Source organism: Brachyhypopomus gauderio, chromosome 5 (assembly GCF_052324685.1).
Source record: "Brachyhypopomus gauderio isolate BG-103 chromosome 5, BGAUD_0.2, whole genome shotgun sequence".
NCBI lineage: Eukaryota > Metazoa > Chordata > Actinopteri > Gymnotiformes > Hypopomidae > Brachyhypopomus > Brachyhypopomus gauderio.
This window is the reverse complement of record NC_135215.1, coordinates 10,891,055-10,916,424: the sequence shown is the minus strand read 5'-3', so window position 1 is coordinate 10,916,424 and position 25,370 is coordinate 10,891,055. Positions and strand designations below refer to the sequence as shown.

At 42.0% G+C, this 25,370-nt stretch overlaps 2 long non-coding RNA genes across 2 annotated transcripts in view; one reads left to right on the top strand and one right to left on the bottom strand.

Annotated features, from left to right (window-relative positions):
* LOC143514432 (uncharacterized) overlaps positions 1-21,893 on the top strand; it is a 194,519-nt gene extending 172,626 nt beyond the window's left edge. The window contains exon 6 of the long non-coding RNA XR_013130874.1: positions 8,829-21,893. This is a non-coding gene — a long non-coding RNA (uncharacterized LOC143514432). The remainder of the gene's footprint in view (positions 1-8,828) is intronic.
* Positions 8,314-25,370, bottom strand: part of LOC143514431 (uncharacterized) — an 18,576-nt gene continuing 1,519 nt past the window's right edge. Inside the window, exon 3 of the long non-coding RNA XR_013130873.1 lies at positions 8,314-8,870. This is a non-coding gene — a long non-coding RNA (uncharacterized LOC143514431). The remainder of the gene's footprint in view (positions 8,871-25,370) is intronic.

Sequence of the window (25,370 nt, the reverse complement as noted above, 5' to 3'; positions counted from 1 at the left end):
CAAATCCTGACCCCAGCTGGAGCACGGAATAGAAAATATTGATGCTTTGGGTAGAAAAGGGATACTGTAGACTGACATTCTAAATGACCTAAACTAAGTTAATGAGGGGCAGGGTTATCAGGGGTTCCTAATGGAACCAGAAACCTGCCCCTGTCTCTTTTAGAATTAATATCTTCTCCATTGAATCATCTATTGTTAATCTAACTTTTTCCCAATTGCTCAATGTGTAAGTCCTGACTAATGTTCCATGGCCTTGTAGTCTTTGGGGAAATTGTGTCAGAAAGTGGGGAAAATCACTTTTTAAATGCCCTGAAACAAAGATTCCATCATGTTTGTGGAATGATGTGGTGAGCAATATGGAAACAGACTGGGTCAAAAATGTAGTGGTAATAAAAACTGTCTGATGGGGGGAGTCAGGAGGGGGTATGGGGAACTACTGGAATTACACACTAAAACTCCCCCACTACAAGACACACACACACTAAAACACCCCCACTACAGACACACACACACACTAAAACACCCCCACTACAGACATACACACACTAAAACACCCCCACTACAGACACACACACACTAAAACTCCCCCACTACAGACACACACACACTAAAACACCCCCACTACAGACACACACACACTAAAACACCCCCACTACAGACATACACACACTAAAACACCCCCACTACAGACACACACACACTAAAACTCCCCCACTACAGACACACACACACTAAAACACCCCCACTACAGACACACACACACTAAAACACCCCCACTACAGACACACACACACTAAAACACCCCCACTACACACATGCTAAAACACCCCCACTACAGACACACACATACACACAATAAAACACCCCCACTACAGACACACACTAACACTAACACACACTTAAACAGGAGCACTTCAGACACACACACACACACACACACACACACACACACTCAAATGCTCTGCTAACCACATTTTTGTGAAGGAGGGGTGTGAGACACGTCTCCAGTGTTACTTGTGGTGCAGTGTGGATAACAGTCTAGGCTCCTTCAATTGCATCCCGAAATAGACCTAGAACCCCTGATAAAAACTCAGAGAGAGGCTGAGAACCCCTGATAAAAAACTCAGAGAGATGCCTAGAACCCCTGATAAAACCTCAGAGAGAGGTTGAGAACCCCTGATAAAAACTCAGAGAGATGCTTTGAACCCCTGATAAAAAACTCAGAGAGATGCCTAGAACCCCTGATAAAAACAGAGAGGCCTTGAACCCCTGATAAGTGAGGCTGAGACCCTTGGCAAAATTTTATGCTACTTGAAAGGCAGAGTACTAAAAATAAGTGGCCAGCTCTTTAATATCTGTACATCACGAAGGTCAAATTATCCGACAATGGCCGACCTTTCCACTGTTCAAGAGAATTAGGGTGTTTTACAGGGCTGTTTCGGTCACTTCTTGAAGACTTGGCGACAACTGTACACCTTGCCTCCTGCTAGAGGCTTTTCCCAAGTCAGAAACTCTCAGAATGCAAATTGCTTGGATAATGGATGTTTCTAAAAATACAAAAAGAACAATCTCTTCAGAAGGTTGGTTTGGCTGCAGGTCTTTATGCTGGCAGGGTGCCAGTGTGGGTGTTCCCTCAGCCCGTCCCTGTGTTTGGAGGTGATCAAAGACCCCACCTCATAGCACAAGGCATGGGTGCACTGTAATGCCCCAAATTCACACACTCCCTCTCTCTTTCACCCACTTCAGTAAGTCTTCCCTTGGTAAATGGCAACTTCCACGCGGAGATATTTCACTGCACCCTGTGTATGGAAAAGCTGACGGTGTCAGGGGAGGATACCCAGCGCTCCTTACTGGTTTTCAGTCAGATGAAGAGAGCCATTGTGTGTAAAGGGTTAGGAATCTTGAAGATGCAAGCTTGGCGTTTGGCCGAACTATCAAGGGTGGACAGCGTTTTCTTCTCCTGCTTAATCCGAAGGCCTGTTTAATAGTTCACCGTTCCCACATACGTCAGTCAGGCTCCAGTAACACATGCTGAAGCCAGTGGAAAAGACCCGCGCATGCATGTGCACACAGGGAGTTGTGTACATGTGTATGCGTGTGTTTCCACGCGCATGTGTATTTGTCTTTTTGTGTCTGTGTGCACGTGGGTGTGTGCGTGCACGTGGGTGTGTGTCTGTGTGCGCTTGTGTATTTGGGCCTGTGTATGTGTGTGTGCATGTGCACACATTCAAGTCTGTGAGCATATTCATGTGTGTGTGAAAACCTGTTCAAAGGTTGTGGGTACTAGAGATGGGTGCTTTATTGCTTCAGTTTAACATGGTGGTTTTTCTCTTTCACTGCCTCATGTGTGGCTCTATAATTCAATGGAAAGTGGATGATATAGATGATTATAGATTCATATTATGTATTATTATTATTGTTATTATGGGTTGTAAACGTCATCCTTGGAGGAGATTCTCTCTGCACTGGGTTAAACTAATCCTACATTTATCAGCATTTAGGTTGGCACTGTTCCTCACACAGGAGTAAAATCTCATTCATTAGATACAAACAAATCATTTGGGGTCTCAGAGGTTCACACCTCAGTGCTATAAAGACAATTTATGATTCATTTAAGCCTGAAAAATTGACAAATAAGCACTTGGGTGCCACATACAACATTAGACAGACGGTTCAGGCACAGAAATATCCTGAGAAATAATGGTGGCTTAATCTCAGCTGATAAATGACAGAGTCTTTCAGCAAAACAGAAGTGCTAGTAGGGTATTTTTATTTTAACCTACAGTGCATACATCCTGTAGAGGTATGTGGATGGGGGGTGCTCAGGAAATTGGGTTTTCTCTCCAAGAATCTTACTGGCTCTAGTTTTTAACTTAGTAAAAGAGCAAGCTGTCTAACTTCATTCAAATACACACAGTCACACCATACACACACACAGACAAGAAAGTGAAAAGACAAAGAGAAACATTTACATTTAAGATTGCACTCACACACAGCTTGTTTACATTTTAGACTGAGCACACACACATATTCAGAAGGAACCCCTGTGAGCCCAGAATGGCGTCGGGGTGGTGTGTGTGGTGTGGCCATATGGAACTCTTGGTGGTGTGTGGGGGGACAGGCTGACTTTGACACCAGGCCTGTGGAACACACAGGCTTAATTGACTTGTAAAACTGCCTAAAATGCCATTTTATGGCACCATTTTAACATAATTCACACAGGGCTTGATATCAAGTCATACTTAGCAATCAAATGTGTCATAGGCACTGTTTACTTTCCAGCCAGGCTCCCATAAACTTCAGTCTGCCTTGTGAAAAAGTAAAAGTAAAAAATAAAACCTATCACTATAGATGTCCTAGCCCCATGACTGTATATATCCTAGCCCCATGACTGTATATATCCTAGCCCCATGACTGTAGATGTCCTAGTCCCATGACTGTATATATCCTAGCCCCATGACTGTAGATGTCCTAGTCCCATGACTGTATATATCCTAGCCCCATGACTGTAGATGTCATGTCCTAGCCCCATGACTGTATATATCCTAGCCCCATGACTGTAGATGTCCTAGCCCCATGACTGTATATATCCTAGCCACAGAGCATGGAGTGTGTGTGTGTGTGTGTGTGTGTGTGTGTGTGTGTGTGTGTGTGTGTGTGTGTGTGTGTGTGTGTGTGTGTGTGTGTGTGTGTGTGTGTGTATTATATATATTATATATCTCCTAGCCCTACCACTGTAGATATCTCTTCATTCACAGAACTGGCGAGTCGAATGTATGACAGCATTACAGCTGTGAGATGGTGCAGCAGCAGGCTGGCGGCCATGTGTATATAGATGTGGACTGGGGAAGTCGCACTGACAGTGGTGAAGATATAAATGAACCTGTGCTCTTTGTGTGTTGACAGCTCTGGATTTGGTGCTACTTCTGGTAGGGCCCTGCGATCCCAGCACTGGGCCGTTTGTTGTCAGAGACAGCTCGCGTCCGCCCCGCCACTGATCCAAGAAGGTGGCTGGGTACGGGCAAACACAGAGGGGGACGTGATGTATGGGCCGGGGATGGCTGAAGCAGTGCTCTCTGGGGAACTCCCCCCGGGGGGTGAGCGGAGAGAGGCAGACACTCCCGGCTTTGAGCGCAGCTGGAGGTGGAGAGGGGATGTGACTTTTCACAGGCTGACCCAAACCCAGGCAGGACCCAGCCTCTAGACCAACATGCTAAATACCAGAGCCAGCCTGAAGACAGGAGGACTGGAGATATGGTCCTATGGGAAATGCAAGGGAAAGTTCCATGCAGCAGTGACACTGGAATCAGTACAGCTTTACTGCCATCTCAGCCTTCTAGAGCCAGACAGATCAGGAAAAGCAGGCCTGTTGTGTGGAATTGTTTGGCATGGTACACAACTTTTCGTCAGCCCTGGATTCTGTAAAAGAGACTCTTTCTTGATCCATGAAACAGGTCTGAAATCACAGTAAGGTGCACAGTCACTGTAAAGTAGGCCATAAACACCAGAAGAACGCCCATTCCACAATCCTATTCCCCTACTGTGTCTCAATGAGAGAATACACACATGCTTCTTTAGCTAAGCTCACTCAGTAAGAACAATGGGAATATAGATTTTTAGAAAATATCTTAAGCCTTTAGAATTTATTTTAGGTTCCCAGATGTTTTTTTTTTTTCAATTTGAAATTAGGTTCTCGGTGTGCAAAATGTTAAAATGTTAATCAAACAAAACAAAACCAAGGGTTTGAATTAGATAAAAATAAAAGCTTAATGACAAAAATCTGGTATGAATTAAAAAAATTAAACTGAAAAAAATTTCATTGCATTTTTGTAAAAAGAAAAAGTCATATCAGATATGAGTAGGCACAAAATTCTCAGAAGCTCAGAAGCATAAAACCGAAATACTGCTACACCCCGTTTAATGTTTTAGTCCCGGAGTGTTCAGCAAGCCAGCATTAGGGTCTTAACAGCCAATTTGAAATACAGTCAGATATTTATAATGCATGACGGTGCCAGAGCATTTACAACTTTGAAATCTAATAAAAGAACTTTAAAATAAATTGAAAAAGAAACATGCAGTGATGCAGGTGTAATTTTAGCCTGCAACCTAAAATAAGTTTCCTACCAGCCATATTTTATACAATCCATAATTTGTTAATACTCGTTTTAGTTAATGCAGTCAGTAGGGGATTTTAGCAGTCCTAACAAAGTCTTGAATCAATGCCATTCCATCCTGCACTGTAACAAAATACTTTCAGATCTGCGGTGTTCAACACATTACTAATTTTAAATAATAAGCCAATGACATCTACATTCTTAACTACAGGCTTGGGGTATAAGAGATCTTCAATTTTATGTTGTCTTACTGCCTTCTCCAAGAAACATTTCTTGTCTTCCTCTAGTACTACAGAGACAGTGTGTTGACTATAGAACTGTGGAAGTTGGTCTAGTGCTCAGTGAGAAACGTTTGAAACGCCACCGTGTACCACAATAACTTTCATGTCTTTTTGACAAATGGTCATCTAAGCTAAAAAAAAGTATTACCACCTTGTAAAGTCTTAAACCAATTTAGAACAGTTAAAAACGGATCAGAGTAATTTTGATGACTTACCACAATACCATGATCATGGTCATGTATTTTATTATAGACTAGTAATAAAGATTGTGAAAAGTTCAATGTTCCATGCTAGGACTGGTTGTAACCAAATATAAAGGCTACAGACCAGTTGCTTTGTAAGCATTAGTAGGTATGTCATCCGTGACTCTCTACGCAAGCTTCACCTCTTTAGTTCTGCAGCTGTATGTGCATGACAGGTTTTCACCAGGTGTCTCTGCCTGCACACTCCTAAAGTTCAACAACAGAGGGTAGAGTGCAGGTTCTCAGGGTAAAGAGCTGGTTCTCAGGGTAGAGTGCTGGTTCTCAGGGTAAAGAGCTGGTTCTCATGGTAGAGTGCTGGTTCTCAGGCTAAAGAGCTGGTTCTCAGTGTAAAGAGCTGGTTCTCAGGGTAAAGAACTGGTTCTCAGGGTAAAGAGCTGGTTCTCAGGGTAAAGAGCTGGTTCTCATGGTAGAGTGCTGGTTCTCGGGGTAAAGAGCTGGTTCTCAGGGTAAAGAGCTGGTTCTCATGGTAGAGTGCTGGTTCTCGGGGTAAAGAGCTGGTTCTCAGGGTAAAGAGCTGGTTCTCATGCTAGAGTGCTGGTTCTCATGGTAGAGTGCTGGTTTTCAGGGTAAAGAGCTGGTTCTCAGGGTAAAGAGCTGGTTCTCAGGGTAGAGTGCTGGTTCTCAGGGTAAAGAGCTGGTTCTCAGCACCAAGGACCCTTTGCTCTCCCTGAGCCACTCCCTTTGAACCACTAGCTATATTACTTATAAAATATTCATTTGACAGTGATACTCACGATGGCATAATCAGTTTGCTGCAGTTTCTTTCAACCGAGTGATATGATAGCTAATGTGTTTTGAAATAAGGCATTGGATAGCACCTGGGATTGGCTACTATGTCAGAATTAAGCACAGTAATCCTCCCCAAGGCCACATAAAGGAGCTGTTACGTGAGCGAAAAGCACCTGCTGGTATTCATGTCTAGGCCTGTGAGATTTGAGTGTTAAGATCAGGAATATAACAAAAACAGTTTTCAAAGAACCAAAATGATAATTTGGGGAAGATAAAGGACAATGTACTGATATGGGGTAGATGAAAGACCCTGGAATGATTTTCTTTGATCTTTAAAGATGGCCTTTAAAGAATGCATTTCCAGAAACAGATTAAGTCCAACCTTGCACTTAATATGCAGTGCAAGTGTGGGTTGAAATCAATTTTACTTCAGAATTACACCCGACATTTAATCTTTCGTGATAAGCAGGGCACCTTTTAATGAACGTGGTATATGCAAAACGCGGAGTCTGGCTGTTCTACGCTGTGCTGCGATGTATATGGAGAGCACGAAAAGTGAGAGCATGAAAAAAAAAAGATGGTAAAAGAGTAAAAGTGGCCCCGTCTGCTTTTCCCACTGCGTCCCCAGCCACACAACGCCCAGTCATTGTCAGTGCCGTGTAATTATGGGCCTGAACCATGCCATTAAGTATAAAGGGTCACGCATGTCAAAGTGAAGTGTAGGTCATGTGATCAGGATGTGGCTTTGAGACTTTATCTGTGGCTCCCTCTGAATGCCTACTGCCATTCTATATTTCATTCTATTTTATTCTCTTTTATTTCATGCTTATTCTTTTTATTCACTTTTATTCTATTTTTAAGCCATAATTATCCCCAAAAACATATGCACAGTATAATTATTCATGATTTCATCAAAGTAGTTGCAGCTTCCTCTTTTCTTTAGATTTTTTGACATGTTATATCCTGTTGTTAGTTGTTGCCAGTTTCCACTTCCTGTCTGACTTCAAATCTATCGCATGGCCAAAACCAATCTGGGAGAGAGTGTAGGAGGCAAGCGAGTGCTGCCTTCAAGACATGTGAAGCCATGTGAAGCCAGCCACTGCATGCCTTTTATGTGCTGTAGGGTGCCTGAGCATTCCTGAGCACCAGCACTAACTGTCTCATTCTGTGCATGTGAGCGGGCAGGTGCCCGCTAAGGCACGCTTTACACCCACAGGCACGCTTTCCGTCTTTGGGTGCCAATCAGCAGACCTTCATAATAAATCCTTTTCCATTAATCTGAGTGTGTTAACTGTCAGACTGGTTCAAGGCGAGCTAAGGAAGTAGGTGTTATCAAACATACTCACACCCATCACATTACAGCAAGTCAAACAAAGCCGAAGACGGGATGTATACACAAATGATCTGTTCTCCTTAACCGCTTCACTACAGCTGAGGCTGTCGGACTGTGGAAAGGTGTTGGGGGCCATTCTATTGTTCATTCCCTGATGATTGTAGCCTGACCACTAACAAAGACATAGCAGGCCAGAGTCAACTGGGATATGTAGTGTCCAGAACATACAAAAAAGGCAACAAGCACAAATGCCCTACCCTCACTCTCTCTTTGAGGGCTAACCCTGCAATGTTTTAACTGCCTCTGCGCTGTCTAAATACTTAGAGCATCATAATCATCTACTGGAAATATGAATAATAGGTGAAGGGTAATTTCATTGACAAGACTAATAAACTGACGGCTGACAGAAAATGTGACGAGATCCTAGTGTTTGGCAGGCGATCAGAGCAACAAACAGAATTAAGAACAATTTACTGTAGTCAATACCAAATATGAAAATGTTCAATAGCATCATGTAGTTTATATTTGGAGTAAATGAAATTTTGAAATTTTGTAAATTACTTGTGTAAGAAGAGTAGTTCTCTTATATGGAATGCAATGATTGAATGCCTTTATTTGTCATGTATACATGTATACAGTACAATGAAATTATTTTTCCACATATCCCAGCTTCTTTGGATTATATATTGCATACGTTACATTTGTCAGAGGAAGAGTGAAATATTAACAATATGAACATGTGCACAGTTTGTAAAGTGTGAAGTATTCACAAGCAGAACCTGTGTTCTTATTTTCTCATCTAACTTCAAAAATCCTTGTCTGTTTTGTGTCAAAATTGGTACAATACTGCTCTCTCCTGGTGACATTGGGTATTGCTTATCTTCACCATCATTTTTTTCCTAGCTTTCCAGTTCTTCCCTAAGTATCCTAATATTATGCATGTGTATGTAGAAGTGTAGTACAGACATTTGATGAGATATGAGGTATTGCAGGTTCACTGTTACTTTAGAAATTAACACATGCCAGCTAATCTTGAATCAATGTTATGAGTATAAACAAACTGGCAAGCCTGACATCTATTTTTTTTTATCTTCTCTCTCATCGTCAGGACTTCAAGATGATGACAGATGATCATTTCGTCATGGAAGACCTGAGGAGATAAGAGGAGACACAAGATTAATATTGTACTTTTTTCCTTTCGTCGCTGGAGGCCAATTGATCCAGTCTAGATCACAATGTCATTGTGTCATAGACTGCAGAGATAAGGTGCAGCCTGCAGAACCAGCCTCGCCAGCACCATGGCAGGGGAGACTAAACAGACATTCGCCACCAAAAAGCTGGATGCAGAATCCAGCCAGCAGGAAAAAGGGCCTGCGAAAGAACAGTTCAACAAGAAAGCACCGAAAGGGTCTCCTGAGCGCTTTCACAATGGGAGTCTGGACTCACAGACTGTCAACACTAAGTTTGTAGAAAAGGAAAGAGACAACACTCAGCAACGTGAGGCTGTTATCCGGCCACAGCAGGCAGGAAAAATTGATTTCAAGTCATTGCAGAATCATTCGAAGTACACCAGCGACCGAACATGGCCGAGCAACAAGGGTAGCCCTCAGTCCCCCAGCGGGAAGAGTCGTAATCGGGACAAAGGTAAAAAGTCCGGAAAAACAGAGCGTGGCAATCCACAGCAGCTCTACAGACTGAGTATTATAAATCCACGCTCCAATCCCACAATTGGGATAGCCTATCCACAGCAGAAGGTTTCACCTCCTAAGAGGCTGGAGGTCAGCCGAGGCCCTGTCTCAGGCAGCTACAGGTTTCACGTGCCGAGTATCCCAGAGCGTGAGGCAGAGCTGCAACAGGAGGAGTTGAGCTACAACCGCTGCTTCCAGGAAGGCTCATCCAACCTCACCTCCCCAAGCTATACCTCACAAACCGTGGGCTGTGCAGCTGGGGGGCCTGCACACCAGCTCTCACCATCCACCATAGCACAGCAGCAGCCTGGTCCCCTGGAGACCAGCAACACGCATCCTGCCAGCCAAATACTGTTCTCTGACTTTCAGCTGAGTGGAGTTGACATGTGGCAGTCTCCTGACAGGACATTTAATAATGCCAGTTTTGGGGTCCAGAAAACGAACAGTGTTGTAGACGTGAACAAGCCAAGCGGGTTTGTTCCCTTACCGTTTCAGTATGGATACCCATTACTGGATGATTCCACCTCAGATTCCTTCGCCTGTGATCAGAACCCACAGCCTCAGGACTTCATTGAAGCATCGCTGGGTTCTAACCAAGTGTCGCAAAGCTCATTTTCTTTTCCATCCTCGGGTGAGGAGCATGAAGTTGTGCAAAGCAACACACCATTCAATAATGACAAATCAGAGGACAGACTACAATACAGTTTACACTCCAAACCACCCCCCTACGTGCACACTCCTCTTGGCATGCCATCATCAGTGCACTGCACGAGAAACATGAATGAGGATGTTAGCAAAGGCGAGAGCTCAATTTCATGCAATCTCCAATCGGAGCAAAATAAGAGTGCTTTATCTGACAAGTCAGACACATACTGTCCTATAGACACTAGGGATACAAACGTTAGTACAGGTGGCAAAAAAGGCTGCCATTCAAAAAATGCCACTTCTACTCAGAGAGTTCTTATTCAAGGCAATGTCAACCACATCAGAAATATTGCACAGGGTCAAAGTTCACAAATGCACTTTCAAAACAAAGCATACAGTAGCCCTTCGCCCAGTACCATCCACATGGGTGCGACGCCTCATGACAAAAATGCCAATAAAAGTCACAGTAGAGTAGCACAGCAGTGGGAAGGGTCCAACAAGGCTTTCCCATCACCCATGGATCAGAGCTCCACACAGTATCCCTTTCAGTGCCAACCTCCCCTTGAGCAAAGGCAGAGCACAGGAATTAATAGTCGCATGCCCTGGCAGCAAATACGCCTCACTTCAGCTGTGCCAAGTCAAAACAGGATTGAGCTTTCCAGACAACTTAGTAATCAGCCATTGAGCTTTTTGATAACTCCTTCTGACTGGCAAGAGGATGGTAAGTCACAAAAAAGCAACACCCAAAAATGCTCAAACAGTTTCGCCAGCAAAAGGCCAAATGAGGCTTTTCCAAATCTGAGGCAAGACAATGTCAAACAGGGGTGCGGTTCAATATTACCATGTCAGTTTACAAACAAAGTAGAATCAAACCAAAGACAGGCTGGTGATGCTAAAAATAAGTCAGTATACTTTGGAATAAACCAGACAGTGCATGCATCATCAAGAACCCCAAACTATCCTCCACTGCCGGTCCCAAGCATGGGACTAATGATGGTGTCCCCATACGACTCTCCCTCACATTCACCCATACAACATCCAACCTCCAGCAGCACATGTTCTTCCCTTTCACCAGACTCTACTAGCCCTGGCAACAGTAGCTCTGATGACAGCCAAAACTCACAGGTGCCTCCACCACAGTTTTATCACCAGCACCAAGGAAAGGCATCATCAGACAGCCTGAACTCTAACCAACATCACTACCATTCAGAGGTGTCCCGAACCCTGCACTACAACCAAGACAGAGCCAAAGAGAGCGCTGCCAGCTGTTCATCAAATATCAGACATACTAAGCATAACATGGAAGGTGGGAAAGCTTGTATGGAAGGGTACGGGATGGAGCATCATCCACCTCCCCCATATTCAGCCCACCAGCTACTAGCCACAGCAAACCTGGACCAATTAGATGTACTTCTCACATGCAAGCAGTGTGACCAGAATTTTAACAATGTGGCCTCTTTCCTTGACCATAAGCAATACTGTGGTCAGCATACATTTGCACAAAATGACTTCAAAGATGTGCGCAGAGTTGAGGATTCAAGGAAATTTCATACAGACCACACAAAAGCCATTTCATCTAGTGGTGGATTTGCAATGTCAAGGAGTTCATCTGATTTGCATCTGTCCCTGCTAGGACTTAGCAAGAACGGGGACATCATTCCAGATTGTGAAACCAAACTTTGTGCAAAAGATGATCCCACGAAACTCATGCTACCATCTGCACCCCTCCCTGACTTAGAAATGGAAGATGCTAAGTTAGATAGCCTCATCACAGAAGCCTTGAATGGTTTTTGTTATCAGTCAGATAATTCAGAGATTGATAGCAGCTTCATTGATGCATTTGTTGATGATGAGATCACCACTACAAAATGCTCTTCTAACAGGCACACGCTAAAATCCAAAGACACCATTATGTTTGAAAGCAGAAGTAAACATGAATTCACATCCAGTGAGAAATCCTTACTTCAGGAAAAGTATTCCTTTGACTCAGACTTAGACTGCCTCAGTTCTGAGAGCAAATACATTGACGATAGCCACAAAGACAGCCACCTGGAATTAGAGCCAAACAAAGAATGTTCCGGAGAACAAGCATCTCTTGTGAAGAGGGAATCTGCCTCAGATGAATCTAGCACGCAGTGGATTAAAGAAACACCAAAGTCTGACAAAGCAACAGAAGAAAGTGAGCTTAGTCCAAGGTATCTCTTGTCGAGGAAGTTTTCGGAAAGATGTGGAGTCAAAAGTTTGCAAAGGAGCAACCCAACAGTTAAAACAACTATCCCTCAAATTCCTTCTGCTACTAGAAGTCCTTCATCTCAGAGACCAGTTGTGAAGGATGGGAAAAGAAAAAGAACCAGTGGAGGGAGCTGGAGCAAGGAGCTCATTCACAAAATAGTTCAGCAGAAAAACAAGCTGCATAAGCTCCACGTAAAAGGCACTAAAAACATGCAGTTCTCACTGGTGATGGAAAGGGTGACGCCCACAGTACAGAACCCTACTTTCAGGGAGTATGATTACATCTCTGACTCAGATGAGGACTGCGAGCCTGTGAAGATCGCCAGCCAAGGCAGACTTAGCCAGAGCATCCGCTGCAAGTACACGTACACAAAAGGATGCAAGGGAAGGATCAGAGCAGATAAGAACATAGACAGTCCATGGAAGCAAGACAAAACCGAGAGCTTTGAAACCAAGAAAGCAGAAGCTGTCTCTCCACCCTCGGTGAAAGAAACGCCTGGTCATCAAAGAGTGAGAAGACGGAGCAGCAGATCTTCCACCAGCAGTGAAATGAGCACGTCTGTAAGCATCTCCAGTGAGAGCATCAGCAGCCCTAAGAGCACTGATTCAGACTGTGAGAAAAGAGAGGTGAGGAAAAAAGACCAGGATTCCTTTGAGCAGGAGAGGTCTCCACAAAGGATTCTAAAAGAGTCGAGCACGTCATTAGCTTTGACTTTCACCAAAAACACCAAACATTACAGCACTGACAAGATTCTACTCTCAGAACTCAAAGACAGTTACACTACTTCAAAGTGTTCAAACATCATCAGCACGACAGGAGAGACTGCATCAGAGCATACGTTGACCAATAGTACTGTCTGCCTTGCAAGATTCAAGACCACCAGAGTAGAGGTAGAGGAACAAATGGACCACTACGGCTGTGAAATAGCAAGTGCAGAGGAGCCCACACCACTCAACAATGACTACAAAGATCACATCAAAGCTAACATGCACCTCCACAAGCCTAGTGTCACACTGAATCCAGCGAAGACCAAAAGTGAAAAAGAAGCCAATCACATCTGCAAAATAAAAAAAGATAATGCTTTACCAAAGGGGAAATCATTGCACAAGAAGAGAGAGGGTCAGAGATCACAACTGGGATTAGAATCATCAATAACTGCCCCTGAGAACTTCAGCAGCAAAGTTTCTGCAATCAAAGACATAAAGGGTAGTCCAAGTGACTTATTCTCTGAGCCAACATCACTTTGCAGTTCACTTATAGATGATGTATGTTTATCTCCTGCTAAACTTCATGATACCGCCCCACAAAAAGACAGAAACTGCCTTTTGCCTTTCCCTTTGGAACATGACCAGAGTATCATGAAATCACCACTTTCATTTGACACGTCATCAATGTTTGGTGACCTCAATGGATTTGACAACAACTTGTATCCAGAGATTCAACTAACTAAAGAGAGCTTTGGTCCTATAGAGACCACAACAGACAAGAAAGAGTTGTTTGAGTCAGCATTTTCACCATTACTAGAGCAAAGAGACTGGAGCATGATTGTTGATGTGACGCCTGAGCTTCCAGATGAAATTGCACAGTATAAAGAGGATTCAGATATTACAAATGATAAAAAGACCAGTTTTAATGCTGTTCCTTTCACTCTAACAGATAAAATAATGGACTACCATCCAAATCTCAATAGCTCCGTCTCTGAAGATGAGCTTGAGATAAAGAGAATCGTGACAGAACTTGAGAGTCAGCTCCAGGTGCCTAAGCTAAGCAGCCCTTCTTCGCTTGACAATGAATCACCAAAACATCTCACCATGAGTAAATTTTCACCACTGAGACTAGGTCACGAAGGTGAAAGTGAACAGAGTACCCTTGAAGTGGTTTGCCCATCGGAAAACCTAGTACTTGCCACACCTACAGGATCACATTCAGAACTTTTCTCTGAACCTGAGCTACCGTGGTCCAGTCCAGTCCAGTTTGGCTTGATAGGTGGTCAGCAATGCCTTCACACACCAACACACTCCAGTGTGGCAGACACTCCAATTCATTTAGACCAGGATAATGTAGCTGTTAAAGATGGTGAAGATTTAAAAGTTATACCCACAGAGAAGAAACCAGCACTAACCATTGAAGAAAAAACTGAGATCAGTAATTCTCTTGACATAGCTACAGAAAAATCAGAAGAAATGATTGAACATGAAATATATACAGAAAACCTCATGAAAAGTCTAGAAGTGATCTCAGATTCTTTGTCTTCAGGACTGGAATCACCTCAGTCACTTCAACAAAAAGAGTGCAGTTCTGCTGAAGTGGAAGAAAAAACAGATGAACAAAAGACTAACCCCAAAAATGAGACTGAAACAATGGAATCAACATACTCATCCGTAGACCTGACGAAGTGCTTAACAAATATGAACAAAACATTCTTGGAGCATCCACACAAGTTTATAATACAGGATAATTGCGAGTCTAAGTTTGATAGCGTACGGGTCACAGAGGAAAACACCAGTATGGAAGGCAACGATGTCAGTCCAAAGGACATAGATACACACATGAATGAGTTACAACCTCTTGAAAATGCCTGTGAAGGTATGTCAACCAGTGACTATGATGAATCTCCAAAAGATATCCACACAAAGTCACCAGTTGTCATGTTTGAAGACCAGAGCTGTAAACCATCTGTCAACCAGACAGGGACAAGTGAGTGTGGCATTATGGAAGATCATAATTCAAGTAGCCTTCTCAAAAATTCAGATGATTCAACAACATTCCAGGATGGACTAAAGGAGGATAGCACTGTGTGCTCCAAGCAGGAAAGTGATCAAGCAGAAGAGATTTACATAGAACCTATCACTAATAAAGATGATAAGGTATTTTATGAATCTGTATCACCACAGCATAGCATTGAAGATTGTGAAAATGATTGTGACAAAATAGAGACACCAAAAGATAATAAAGACCCTGCAAACGATGCCTTCTTTGACAGCATTATTGGGTCTCATCACAGTGGGAATGCCCATGCACACGAGATCCAAGAGAATGTCACAGAAAGCGCAACCATTCATGTGCAAGCACAACCAGATAAAAATGATCATAGCTGCAGTGCAGTCATGGAGAAATGCACCTCCTTTGTCATTGCATCTCCTGCACATACACCATGTGAAGAGAAAGTACAATGCAATGTGGATAAGGACTCTAATCAGCTAGATTCTGCACCACCAGTAAGTCCATCACCACTGGTTTCTGCCCTCATTTTGTCAAAAGGTCCAACTGTGTATGCAGATACGAGTTCATTAACAGGTTGCTGGACTGATGTCAACATAATTGCCCCTGATTTGATTGAAGACAGACCAAACCTTAAAAGCAAATGTTCTGAAGATGTGGATATTGGCAAGTCAGATAATTGTGAGTCATCAGTCACAACAACAGAGATTAATAATTCTTTTGATCCCCATATGGACTTTGGAGAAACAACACAAAATAAAAGATCTACCCCAGATACAGTTTTGGCTGTGGACAGTATCTCCAAACAAACCTTCAGTGAGGCAAATGAGAAGTCAGAAACATTGGATGTTCCCCAAAACAGAGACACATTGTATGAGTTCAAACTAAGCCCACTAAATTACAGTGAAACAAATTTCAGTGACTGCAGTTTAAACACTGAAACCTTAAATAAAGTGATGGATGTTCAGTCTAACATAAAGTTAAGCCCTAAAGACAGCCTTGACCTCAACACCTGTGCCCTGACTATTGATACTCAATTGTCAACAAATTGCCGTCTCAGTCCCATTCATGTTCAAAATGAGCTTGAATTAACTACTCATGATCACTTAGTTAAACTTGACATATCACATTTTCAAAATACCACTAGTCAAAATGATAAGTACTCCTGTAATTCACCTACCGATCATCATCTTGGAGAAAATGTTGCTTCAGCTATTACGGAACAGCTTTCAAAATTCCACCAAAATACTGTGAGCACTTGTCATGTCCCCCTTGATACTACTGATTATGTGGACCTGCACATGAAACTGCTGAACAAGGCAGATGCTGAAAATGTGGAAAATCACATAACACCTTTCAAGCTTGATGCCTTGTCTCAGAGCCCCAGTGTCCAAGAAACACTCAGTCCTAAAGAACCATTACCAGAAGTATCCAGTAGGCTCACGCCTGTACCTACCCCAAGAATGGGACAAGGCACACAGCAGCCAGAAGTAAAATCCTCACCCAAAAAAAATGGCACACAGAATTCAGTTCAAGGAAAATTTCAGTGTGAGATGTGTTTAATGTACTTCCGTACTGTGCCTGGACTTAAGAGACACAAAGCAATGAAGCACGCTATAAAAGCTGACATGAAAACAGTTAAAAACCCATCTTTGAGTAACCAAGGGTTTGTTTATCAAGTAACACATTCAGGGGATAATGAGCTGAAAGATCATATTGGGATACTTGATCCTGCGGTTTTACTCCACCCAGACAAAGACGGCATAACTGTAAGTCATGGTGATCCAGCAGCTCTCACTCCAGTTTTTGACAGCACATCAAATGAACTACAAGTTCCAAAAGGCTTGAAGACTAATGACAAGGATGATGTGCCCCCAGTAATTGAGAAAGTAAAGAAAAATAGCAAAGTTAAAAGAACCAAGAGCATAGATATAAGCAATGAAGGATTAATTCATGAACTGGTAAAGCCAGACCCTTTCCCAGAAGAACTACTTAATATACTTAAAACCGACATCCTGCAGGCTATATCTCCAGATTTCCCTACAAAAGAACAACCAGAATGCCCAGGATCACCCAAAACACAGAGCATGGGCAACAGTTCCAACAGTCATGAGGCGGAAATCACAGAAGAACATCAAGGGATGGGACTTACATGTGCTAATGAGCACGAAACAGTGACGAGTTTCCCCAAGCACCCTGAACTGTACAGCCATGGAGTTGAAGAAGATGGAATAATAAAGAGGGAGAGTTGTGCAAGTCTACAAACTGTAGAAAATGGACAAACAAATGATGTTTGTAAGGAATTTACAATTACAAAGGAATACCCTAACATGAAAGAAATGTCTAAGGATTCTACAAAAGCTGTCAAATGTGAGATTACCAATCTTCCTACAGATGAGAATGGCACACACTGTGAGAGTTGTAAAGTCCAGCCATTAAGTCCTAGTGGGCTGGGCCCTGATCTTAAAGCTCTTTTTGATGATGAAAGCACATTCTCTCGATTATTCCCAAGGAATGATGAAATGAAAAGGAAAAAGTGTGCTCGGGTCTATGGTAAAAGTAACAAAAAGCAGAAGCCTGCTTTGCCTGCTTTGGTCTCAGATTATGCATGCTCCAATGCAATGTTTCTTGATAAGAATGAGGAGTTTAAGGAAAAGACAGAGCATGTATTTGTCAGCAATCTGAATGACCATTGCGAATATGAAACTATTTCACTTGATGATGCAAAGATGCTTGATATGTGCCATAAGAGCACACTGAAAAGTTCTGCTGAGGAAAGTCTTTCAAAAGATGACCTAACGGACCATCAGACGGGCTATAAAGACACTTCAGAGATAAGCGTTAATGATTTTCTATGCCAAACAGAAAATGGAATCGGGAAACCATCAGCGCATTTAGATGGATCTGAAGATGCAAGTATAGAAAGGGCAGGAAGTTCAGATTCCCAGGGGGACTGCAACACTGAGGTGACGGGCAGGCTTTGCCCTTTGCAGATAGTCTGTGTCCAAGATAATGTCACTCGCTACCCAGGCATTGACATTCAGAATCTCAACACTACATTTCAGCTCCCTGAAATACAGTTCTTTGAGCCTGGAAGGGATATTTCTTTGGTTGATGTAATTGCCAGCAATAGCACTGAAATCAAAGAGCCTGAAAAAACCCCCAAGAAACCTACAGAACGCAGAGGTAGAAAACGCATTGAGACTGGACTGAAGCCCAAAGATAAGCAATACAAATGCAAAGTGTGTTTCACATGGTTTCTCACCCTAGGTGAGCTGGACTTCCACAAGCTTTCTCACAATCCTTCCCCTCCTCCTACTTGTTATATGTGTGTCCAGCGCAAATTTAGCTCCCGTGAGCAGCTTCGAGACCATCTGAAGGAGAAGCATGCCAAAAATAAAGCAGGCATCTGGACTTGTGGTATGTGCTTGAAGGAGATTTCAGATGTGTGGATGTACAACGAGCACCTACGTGAGCATGCTACACAGTTTGCTCGAAAAGGTCAGTCTCAGAGTTCCTTGCTAGACATGCCAGGCTGCTTTATGCAAGAAAATGCTGTGAAGAACTTCATCTCTTCAATCATGCAGCATAGGTCTAATAAGTCCATGAAAGGGGAGAATGTCAAATCATCTAAGGAGGAGAGAAAAGCCTCTGTAGATGTCCCTGGAAAGGAGCAAAAATCTTTGGATATGTGTGAGCCCGCTGCCATGAAGACTAAAGTAAGTGCAGCTGGAGGGAGCAAACATGGCACTTTTACACCACTCGAAGTACTACATAAAGCAGAGACTACACCAAAAAACATCGAAATGCATCCCAACTGCAAAGATCCCTCAAGAGACTGCCACCACTGTGGCAAGCAGTTTCCAAAGCCTTTTAAGCTTCAACGACACTTGGTTGTTCACAGCTTGCAAAAGATTTTCATGTGTCACAAATGTCCAGTCGCATTTCAAGAAGCAAAGGAGCTGAAAGGTCACCTGAAGAATGAACACGAGGAGGTTGATGAACTTGATTCAAAGCACACCACACTGTACACCTGTGAGCTGTGTGCAGATGTTATGCATGTAATTAAGAAGTCTTTCATTTGCAGTACCTGCAACTACACTTTTTCTAAGAAGGAACAATTTGATCGCCACATGGAGAAACATTTGGCTGGAAGCAATAAGATATTTAAGTTTAAGGGAGTTGTGAGACCATGCAAGCCCTTTGAATCCAAAGATGATGAACTGGACATACCACCAACCAAGAGGAGGAAAGTACTTAGTGAAAGTTCCCTAGAAAGCAGTTTGGACAGTGGCATCGCTAGCATCACATCTATACACATAAGCCAAAGTACAGAGACACAAGGCCTAAATCCAATTTTAGAAGATCATCCATGCAGCAGTGCTGATGAACACTTCACTGAGACAAATAATACAAGTGTAAAAATTGAGGACGAAGCAGAAGACCTATCTGGGGTTCAAGAGTTGGGTCAGTGTCAGCCCCAAATTGATCCTGCTGAACACACCCTTCCCACAAACACAGTGCCTAAGGAAGAAAACAGTGAAGGTTCTCATGTACACGAAATCCAAGACAGAGACACCAGAGAAGTTGGTATTGATAATAGGAGCTTGCTGGCTGAGATCTGTGATGTTAAAATTGAGGATGAATGCATGGGAGGTCAAACCACATTACCAGTCATGGTTTCAAATGAGAGTAGTGTACCTGAGAAGAAGATGAAAGAATGCACAGGTTTTGGAAGTGCAAATAAGCATATAGAGGCAGAAGACTCTGATCTGTGCAATTTGGACATTTCTGACCAAACAAGTAAAAGTATGAAAAGCCAACAGACAGTAGATTTTTTGCCAAATTTCTTGCCTAATTTTGTGAAACAGCCATCTTTATCCAGTGACACAGACCAACTAAGACAGAACCAAATAAATGAATCTTCACTGATTATGAGGAGTGAAACTGAGCAAACCAGCAATCAAGCTGAACTGCCAACTTACATACTGGTTAAAGACAAAACATCTTTTAAATCAAGTGAAAACATTAAACAAGGTCTTGACAATAGCCCAAAGCCTGGAGGCCTTGGAACCACTGATGCTGTAGCTATAAGTCATGCCAAGATTCTTCTCAGTTCCATTACAGGTGAAGATAAGGACTCGATTAAACAGAAAAAAAGGAAAGTACTCAAAACGAGGCAAAGTTCTCCAAGGACAGTTTCACCTGCCACACGGGAGAATCTTGGCGTTGATCGAAAGGTCAAAAAGAAGTTTCGACCCAACAAATGTGAGAGTATGACTTGTCAACGAAAAGCTGATGGTGGTGACTATCCTGTGCTCACCTCAGTAAAAGATGACACAGCCAGTAACAAAATAGTCTCTAAGCACAAATCAGGAACTCTGGACTTACAACCCAAGAGAGGCTCTCTGGATAATCTATCTCCAAAGAAAGGAGAGATGGTCCGTCATTTGAATGGGGAATTTAGGGGGAAAAAGAGTGTCACTGGGAGATCCATTCATTCTCCAACATCCAAGATGTCAGTAGCCTCAATGAACAAATCATTTAACAAATCCCAACACAAGCCAGGTGTCAAGTCTTTAGAGACACACTCCTATCGTACTGTGGAGTCACAAAACAACCTGCTTAGCCAGCTATTTGGCCAAAGACTTACTGGTTTTAAGATTCCTTTAAGGAAGGACACTTCAGAATCCATGAACTGAAAATCAAATGGATGCTACTAAAGAGGGGGGAACCAAATTATCCACTATTCAACCGATCACAACACATTTGTACATAAAACTGAGATTGTACGACCCTCCTCTGTGAAATAGTTTCCCTTAATTAGTCACTTTATTGCTTTGTATCTTCTTGTATATGTGTTCACATCAATGTGAGGACCAATGATAAAGACAAGTTTATAAATATAAAATGAAATTGCTGGTGGCCAGCAAACTTTTACAAATAACTTTATTTTCTCTATTTTGAAGATCATTATGTTACAGAGACTGTATTTCATTTAAAAAAAGAAAAGAATTGAAAAAAAAGATTACTTGAAAGTAACTGAGATTTTGTTTATAATTATGCATGACACTTACATTCGCCATGTGTTCATTTTTGGTTTGTTTGTGTTATTTTTATTTTTTGTTTTTTGAGCAACAGGACCAAACGACATTCCAATTCTGGACAGTGTCAATGTGCCTATTTTGTATGCATCTGAGATTACTCTTTTCATATTCTATTACTTTACTGTACTGCAGTGACATTCAATGTATTAGCTTTTGTATAAACATTAATTGGTGCTATATTATTTTTATTGTAATGTGAACACAAATGTCCTCTAACTGAAGGGAACATGTAGCGGATAAGTTCATAAAATCATTTTTGCTGGTACTCAATAGTTTCTGGAGAAGTGAGGAAAAATACTGTGTAAACTCCATCACAAAAAGGGTTAATTTGTCCAAGTGTCCATTGGGGCTCCTCAGAAGAGGGCATTAGGAAAACCTTTTTTCCAAGACTAAATTCAGTTTGATTTCATCTGTCATATGAACTCAGGTGCTAACAAGGACAATTCTTGCACACAAACCCCTTATTAGAAATTCCTCCCATGCACTGATGTTACCACACACCAAATCCACACTCGGTTATCTATATGTCCTCCAATTGTTTTATTATTACTATTATTTACTAAAACAAAAAGGTGCTTTATCTTGTTTATATGTATCTTATAATGTATTATATTGTAGGTAGATTATCTCTGGTGCAATGCATAATGTCAAAGTTCTATTTTAATAATGTGCAAGGGATGAAGAGAATAAGGAAAGGGAATTACTAAGCCTACTGACGGCTCATGAGTGATTCACAAAGTGCCTCATATAAAGTTGGTTATTAAAAAATTTGCATTGTCTTCCCTTGTTTCTTTGTCTTCTTCATAACTGGGTTATGTTGATTTGCAAAGCATTTGAATAATTGCTTATCATAATTAGGATGGGTAATAAACAGCTGACCATAACAGCTCCTTCACATATACATACCGCTGCAACCAGTTCACTATTGGAATATTTTATTTGCCTTTTTACTTAAATTTATTTCATGTACACTTATACACTTATTTTTTGTTTGTTTGTTTTTAGTTTATTTATTGTTTGCAAAAGAAAATGAATATAAAAACTGTTTTACATTTGTATTATATAATAAGTCACTAATTGTGAAACAGGATACATCATGAGGGCTGAACATGACATTTTGTCTTCAGAAGAACTTTCACAGTGCAGAAGATGTTTAGATTTTTACAAGTAATTACACACCAAGGAGTCAACTTTGTCACACTATCATAAAGCAGACAGTAAAGGGTATATTAAACAGACAGTTAAGGGTATATTAAACAGACAGTTGAGATATCCAGCAGACAATGGTTCAGTGTTTTTGGAAGTTGCAAGAAAATTTTCTATTTTCCATTTGTTCTTGCTCTACTCCAAAAACAGTAATTATCTGGCAAATAATGTGATCATTTCCTAAAACAGAATCAGTTGTACCTAAGCATATTTGCTCAGTTAAACTCAACACAAGTCTTTATTATTGATGACATGCTGTAATAGAGTGGCGTGCAGTTGATAGGTCACTGCGTGTTTAGTGGCTTATACCCCTACATGAGTCTTATTCTCCATCACATAGGAATATAAAGCCATAAGACACATCAGCTCACACAGGGACACACCAGTGAGAGAGAATTCCCTGGCTTTCATATAGATGCTCTATGGACCTGCTAAAAAGGCAGAGAGAAGTACAGTAGAATGAGAGATGTCAGCTGGAGAAAAGCAAGAAGAGACATTTTCAACCATCTCGCATGCAACGCATGTCAACATTGTCACTGCTGTTTTTAGCCATGTAGCTGACAGCTTTTCAATCACATTGCTGAGAAGGAAATTTATTTACATACCTCAAATGCAATTCTTGTGAAAAATAAGACTTTTTTTCCAATCTGGAATGGCCAGTCGTTGCCATCAAATATGACACTGCTGTAATTTTAATAGACAAAATCTCACCTAATGTAGGTGGGAAAAGGTCAGAGCTCCATCACCTTTGAAGGCCAATTGATGTCAAAGCATGATGACATTTGAAGACATGGCCTAAGCTACTTTTGCATTGGCCTTGGAAAAATCATTTGCAATATAAGACTAGACTTAATCTTTTAACACTAAACATATCTACAGATAGATCAAGTCAGTCAAATCTCAATGAACTGCAATAATCTTGAAGATTTACTATTGGGAAAACTATATTGGAAATTCATGACAGACTGACATATTATTTTAGTTTCAAATTTGCATTAATGATTACCATTCAATCAAAGGAAAAAACCTGTTTTATCACACTTTCACACTTTGTGTGTCGCACGGTAGCGGCAGACGTAATTGCATAGCTCCTTGTCAGGCCTGATCTGATCATTTCATCTGAGAGGGAAATCTCTGGGGAAGCGGGCCAGCGCTGCTCTTTGAGGGGGAGTGACATTATCAGCGGCTGGGCCTGAAATAGCATCACCTTCCCTGGCCGCTCGCCTGCCACACCGCCACTCGAGGAGGTCCGCAGATTGCGAGCAGATAGAAAGAGATGACTGGTCACTGGTAATGACATGGGGTCTGAGGGGACCAGCACCACCACTGCACAACACCACACTTGGCTTTGTGCCAACAGACAATAACTGAACATTCCATTAAAAACGGCCGAGTGTCCTAAGCAGAGAAATGAAAAAGAAACGGAGAAAGAAAGAGGGGGGAGGGCAGACAGAGAGAGGGAGGAGAGAGAGAGAGAGAGAGAGAGAGAGAGAGAGAGAGAGAGAGAAGTGCTAGGGGAATCATGGAAAGTGATGGATGTTGTTCTATTTGGTTCAGGGAGAGCTGTCAGCTCCATCTAACACAACATGGCCGGGCGTAATATGCTGCTTTATTTGCCAGGGGTGCGGTGGGATCATCTTGCCACCTCTTTAGGATTCATTTGGGAAGGGATATCAGGCCACCATCTCATATATCCGCAGGTGCAGCAGCTACAGATGAGGTGATGGAATGAGGTCCCTTATCTGAAAAATGGAAAACATGCCACATGAAAGGGGGTAATACTTAAGCAGGGAGATTGTGTAAATGGCATTGTGTAAATCAAATGAGATCAGGTGTTCTGTCTGGATCCAAGCTTGCATAAGGAAAAGCACCACTGGCACTTTATATGTTCATGTAACCCTCCAAAAAAAGTCCTATGGATGCTTGGAAGAGACCACAAGCTTCCCACCAGCTCTCGTAAAATCCGTCCGGGCCAAAAAAAAAAAAAAAGCACACCAAGATATCAAAGTGACTTTTATTCTGTTCCCTGATTGAAATATGAATCAGCGATCAAAGGTTTACACTTCAGCACCTCATGCCGTACCTGTTTGATCCTCTCGGCTCCCTGGCGGAATTTACCTCACCCGCCAGCGAGAAGCAGAAGCAGAGGAAGTCTTTTAGAGAGACGGGAAGACTAAATGGAGTAAAGAGTACACAAGAGCTCACGCTCCCCCAAATGCCTGCTGTGCATTCAAAGCGATCTCTACTGTTTAATTAAAGCTTGGAGAGACTGCGCAGAACATTGAATCACACACACCAAAACTAAAATGCTCCCTTTTGAAAGCCTGTCAGAAACAGCCATACAGCTTGAACATAAGACCACGCCCTTTTCATGCATTTTACTACTAGCGAATTGAGAATCTGACACCTTGATCATTAAAAACACGTGACGTGCAGCCTCTGCCTTTTCGTCTTCTTCATCAGTGTCAAATGTGCAGAAATAGAGAGACTGCCACGATGAGTTCTTTGAAAGCTTTCATTTGATGTTGCTGGTAGAAGCAAATGATCGAAGCTGCTCCAGTGCAGAAACATAAACAAAGCAATTGGCTGCCGGGATGCCCTCTGAGGTTCAGGTGATTGAAAGCGAACCACTGAACAGCATCTCTGTAATGAGGTGCTGCCCTCAACATCATCATCTAAGGTGTCTAGATTTAAATTCACATAGGTTGTGACTACAGCTTAAATTGTTTTTACAGCCCAGAAGGAAATCTATGCTACTCCCCGGCTCTTATAAAGAGAGCTAAGTGTAATCAATAGTGATGGTAATGAACTGGCCAGAGCTTGTCTCAGTGGGAGAATAGTTCAGGTATTACTCTCCACATTTCTTTGTGGTATGTGGTCTTTTTTTTTTCAATTATCAATTTGACATCAATGGAGGCGTGTGCATGAAGCTATAATATCTATAAAATTTGCGATCAAAAGTTTGCAGTTTAACCCAGATGTATAATTACTATTCACTATTTTGTGAAAGCTGTTTCTGGGTTGTTAGTACTGTCTTGCAATGGTCTTCG